A 6,000-nucleotide genomic window follows, 5' to 3' on the forward strand; every position below is an offset into this window, starting at 1 on the left:
AAGATAGTTTGGAATACATCGAGGCGGATGAGACTTAAGTCCATAGATTTATGAACCATGTATGAGGATACCCAACCCAAGGACTAGAGATCCTGAGAATTGGGTTAATGGGAAAAACAAATCATACAATGGTTGTAAGAAATGCACTATTTAATTTTTTTAATTATTTATTTTGTAAATAATTTTTTAATTTATTCATCCCTATGATGTAAGTGCATTTATCTTGTAATGTGGAGAGGTTGAGTAAAAAACTCTTAATGAAATTTGTAGCTTGTATGGTGGGGTTTCAAAATTAAAGGAGCACCCTTGACAAAATTTCACCTATGTGAGTGTGGGGGTGGGGCCGCTCCCTATGAGATTTGGACTTAATCTCAAATACACTCATGAAACTGGAATCAGCACACGATCATAAAGTGCTAGCTATAAAAGCTCATGTTAACACCTAGGTTGTTATGTGTAAGCAGTGACGCTTAATTTCCCCAAAGCAATCCTACTTCAAGTTGGAGACCACTACGACTTTGGAGTTGAGATTGCTGTTTTACTAAGTGAAGGTTCAATGCAGATCACACCTTCATGATGCATAGTGACCCGTCTTTGCCTGGTAATATCTTTTTAACTAAAAATTTTAATATTAAAATGAGTGCAGGATTGTTGGAGCATTTTAATATTATATAATTAAAATTGATTTATTACAACATAAATGTAAAGACGTGGAAGTTAACATGGAAGATGAGTCAATGCAGAGCACACCTTGTAAGGCCATAATGATCCGTCTTTACCCAGTAATCTCTCTTTAACTAAAAAATTTAATATAAAAATGAGTGGAGGGGGTTGTTAGAGCATTTTAATATTATATAATTAAAATTGATTTATATTACAATATAAATGTAAAGATGTGGGAGTTAATATGGAAGATCAGGAGTTAATGAAAATGTTTAGTCCTACATTGAAAAGGGGAGATACTATTTTATTCTTTTTAATTGTGGTGATTAATGGGCTAATATGAATTGACTAAGATATTGGGCTAGATACGTGCGCAAGAGGGAGGTGGTGTCAAGAATAATTAACATATTCGTTGGTGAGTAAATGACTTGAATTAATACTCCATTTTTATTATGGAAAATTAAGAGATATTAACCCACTTAATGGACTATCCGTTTGAGCCTTTTCATTCTTTAGAAACTTCTTATCTCCCCATTAATTGTGTAACTCCAGCCCATTAGATTAATATCCAGCAATTAATCTTATAACACCCACTACATCAGAATAATGAACCTAATTAATCAGATTAATATGGGTAATAATTTTGTGAGGCCCATTGAGCCTAATAAATAGACTCATTTAGACCCAATACCACTAAAAACGTTATCACACCAAAAAATCCAGCAAATTCAAGCATTCTTATACACTGAAAAATTAGAGAGGTTCTAGTCAAAGAAGAGTGTTCTTTCTGGTGGAGTTTTGGGCTTAAATACTTTGTGCAAAGGTTGTTCTAGCCATATGAATTTTGTTGAGCTATTATATCCTAGGAGAGACAAGTCAGAGAAGGTCTACACCTATTACAAAGACTAGCCAACCAAGGACTTGAATCTCCTTAAAGAGAGCGAATGCCGTGCCTCAGTCCAAATAGCGTTGTATAGTTTTTCTCTTCAAATTAATAATATTCAGAAGTATTATTCAGTTTTTCTTTGTGTTACTTCCATTATTATTGTGTTTGCACCAACAGTGTGTTGTGCCCCTTCGAAGGATTATGAGTACTTCTCCCCCTGTTTTGGTTGTTCTTACCACGTCCACACCTTCGACCTTTATTTCCTCAATTTCTTTCAAATGATATTCCATTCACTTCAGGAAATGGTGTGGAGCCGGTGGGGCGAGATTGGTGATTTCTCAATAGAAGCTCATTCTTTTGTTCAGCCACTAGAAGACATGATATAAGTTCCGATTTGTTTTTGGAACTTACGCTCTCAATATTGCTATTGCAGGAGCATATTCGAGGCATGAAATGTATCAAATTTTTTTTCTAACATGTCTTCTTCAGTGATATTTTCACCACATAATTTCAATTGTGAGGTAATTTCAAATAGTGCTAAATTATACTGACTCACACTTTTGAAATCTTGCAACCTTAGGTGCATCCAGTCATAACAAGCTTTTGGGAGGATTACACTCTTACGATACTCGTATCTCTCTTTTAGTTTCTTCCACAAGACTAGGGGACCTTTTTCTGTGAGGTACTCAATTTTTAATTCCTCATGGAGATGATGGCAAATGTAAATCATTGCCGTTTGCCCGATATGTCAAGGGCAACAAACTCAAGTTTTGTTAGGTTTGATGTAATTTATATGTATAACAGAAATTTAATAATATTAATAATTACAATATATAAGCATTTATAACATGCAAAATATTAATTAAGTAATACAATATTTAGTCTACATTATAGACGTAAACTTATGCTATATATATTATGTAACACATATGAATCAAGATAGAGTGTCACAGGAATAACCTTTTACTTCAAGAGGCAAAATTATGATAACTTCTTTTCTGAATCTGGCTAGAACTTCATCTTGATAGCATGCTGTAAATAAAGGAAATATATAGGCAAAAAATAAAAAAAATAAGGATGATATTATATCTAAATTGCTTATTGGTTATCCACCGCAACATATTATCTCTTTTGCTCTCGGTGTTTCTCTAATATTTTTCCTGCACATTACAAGTTCCTCAAACTTCTCCTCCTAATAAATGCGGTGGGTGGCATGTCATGCCACCCATGGAAATGAATAGGTTTACAACAATAATTTCTTTTTTAATGATCACACATGATAGAGATTTTTTTTTTTCTTTTTTGAGAATAGCACAATAGAATTTTCAGTTTTGAAAAGTTACAACTGGACACATAATTCTCCATATGAAACGATTTTCTTAATATATATATATATATATATTGCTTTCAAGATCTATTATATATGGAGAAATAAAATCAAACATAAAGGTTTAAAATGAACATTTTGAATAGAAATGGCTAAAGTCAAAACAATCCAAAATTTTGACTTATTAAGTCCTAAAAATATACTTTATTCATTTTGTTTTAACTTTTAAGTGTTTAAATTTTTCATTAATAGCATCACGCGTTATGTCGATATCCGTAAACTTAGGCAAAAGACGAAGCTAATTAGACTATGGCTTGAGTGATGAGATAGCCGAACATCAATGAAGTAGTCACAAGCAAATTAAAAAATAAAGGAGGTGATAAGAAAGAGTTTGAAAGACAGCCACAAGCAAATAAAGAGGATAGAGTTGGAAACAACTCAAAGTCTGCTAAGATGATAAACACCTGAAGATAGATAATAGACGATATGTATGGGATTCAAACTTCTATTTAAATATGCCTATTTATCACTTGTAAATTTAGAATGATTTGTTACGTTATTGGTGCAGTTTTGTTATGATATGTATATTTTTGATAATCTTGTTATGATATGTATAGTATTCAAGCTTTTGTATATTATTTATATTTTATTTATCAACTTTCAATTTTTTTTTTTGTTAGTATTTTAGCTGCATTATGAGGACAAAATTGGCAAATGCCCTTTTCGGGCAAAAAAAACAGCAATTTGCCCCATTTCCCAAACTAATTAGGGAAATGCCTATCTTTTGAAACTCGATTTTCTTAAAATTGAGTTAAGCCCTATAATGGTGTTTTTAAGGAGCCTATAGTGACGTTTTAAGGACCTATAGTGGCGTTTTGGAACTCGAGCTCTATTAACTTGAGTTATAGGTTAAAAAAAAAAAAAATTGCCTATAACTCGAGTTCATGGAGCTCGAGTTTTAAAATGTCACTATAGGTCCTTAAAACGTCACTATAGACTCCTTAAAACGCCACTATAGGGCTCCATAATTTTTTTTTTTTTTTAAAACTCGATTTTTAGAAAATCGAGTTACAAAAGAGGGGCATTTTCCTAATTAGTTTGGGAAAGGAAAAAGGGCATTTGCCCATTTTGGCCAGCATTATGATTTATCTTGTCTTTTTAGATATGAAATCAAATACACTTGATTCTTAAGGTCCTTCTAAACGAAATTGGACTCCTATTGAAGATTTGAAATTAGTGGAGGCTTTGGTAGAATATCACAATGAAAGGGAAGGTAACCCTGAGAATAAGTTTAAGTCCAGATATTTGAAAGTCTTGGAAGGAAAGATTTCTACAAAATTACCTAATGCTGGATTAAGAGCAAAATCAGATATTGAATCAAGATTGAGGACTTTGAATTTTGAAAAGATTGAATATGTTACCATTGTTCAAGTAGGATTGTAGTTTGTTGGTCAAATTTTACAAATGTGGGACACTTGATTGAAGACCCACAAGATTATTTGAAAGATCAATTGATTACTAATGTAGCTACTTTTTAATATTAATACAATGAAATGAAAGAAATTTTATTTAAGAAAAAGAAGAAGAAGAAGAGAGATTGGGTTTATTGGAGGTCCATTGTTAAACTAATCCTTATTAAAAGTGTATTTGTAATTTTATAATAAGGTTATTTTAGACAATTTAATTTAAAATGCTTTTATTCCATTGTCTTTTTTTTTTTTTTTGATAAGAAATACTCTCATTTAATTAAGTAGCGAAACAGTACATAGCATATTATGAAACCGAAGATGCAAGGAAAGGTGGACACTCTTCCATCCAAGTTACAAAAGAGTCAATATTCTTCGCAAAAGCAGCTAGAGTATGAGCTGGTCTATTTCCTTGTCGCCTCACATGGGATGATTGGAAAGTACGAAACGTAGGAAGTCTAGAACAGAAACTCGAGACCACAGTAGAGATAGAGACTGGGACGTCCGTGGGGTTCTCCATAGCATGGAAAACCAACATGGAATCTGACTCGAAGATGACATCTCTGACTACTATGTCCCATGCAAAAATAGTGGCTTCATCCATTGCCTTTGCTTCTGGCTCCAGAGGATCCAACGGGAAAAGAAGGCGTTTGCTTAAGGCTGCGACAACAGATCCAAGGTGGTCCCTAATAATTACACTGACGCCGATCATGCCAAGCTGAGAGAAGACTGTAGCATCTTTAGGGTTCTAATCTTGTGTTGGCACCAAACAAATGGATAGTAACAAGTATTACATTACAGTATCTTGTATTCCTTATAATACCTATTCCTATTCCTATGTAGTCACCATTATAGTCTACCAAACGTGCCTTAATAGTATTGAACGAAAGAAATAAGGGAATGAGAGCATATATAATAAATCTCATGATATATTTCTTGAAAATTATTGAATATTTCGGAAGTACTATAGATACATCCCCCTCTCACATATATTATGGGTCATACCATAAATTTAATTAGTGGATCCCACTATTATGTAAGAGGGGAAAGTATGCATTTATGGTATTGCAGGAGAATTCCATAATTTCTCCTCAATTCTACCATGTAATATCTTGTCAAGCTAAGTAGGTTAAAGGTTCCCTTTCATGATTAAACTTGATTAGTTACTTTAATAAAACACAAGTATAATTCATTCACCTCTTGACTATAAGGCCAATCATCTTTACCCCACTATGACAATTTCCTGTTAAAGTTGAGGTGACTCCAGTGATGTCTCTAGCGGTGCAATGACTTGAATAGCAAGTCCACATGAGTTTTCATTTTGTATTTCACACACATGCATATCTACAATTAGTACAAGAATGTTCACATTTTGACACATAAAAGTGGATATGAAATACCAATGTGAAAAAAAAAAAAAATGAGAGGAAAAAAACACCTAGGGATGGCAAATTAAGCCCAACCCATGGGTACCCAGCCTGACTCGAACAATAATAGGGTTGGGTGTGAGTTTTAAAAATAAAACCCAAAATGGGTTAGGGTCAGGTGCGGGTTTTAGTGATACCTGCCCTAAACCCGAACCTGACCCGATTATAATTAAATTACTAAAATGCTCTAGCTCTCTCTCTCTCTCTCTCTCTCTCTCTCTCTCTCTCTAT

The sequence above is a fragment of the Quercus suber genome, unplaced genomic scaffold, assembly GCF_002906115.3.
Source record: "Quercus suber isolate HL8 unplaced genomic scaffold, Cork oak 2.0 scaffold_244, whole genome shotgun sequence".
In the NCBI taxonomy this organism is placed as follows: Eukaryota; Viridiplantae; Streptophyta; class Magnoliopsida; order Fagales; family Fagaceae; genus Quercus; species Quercus suber.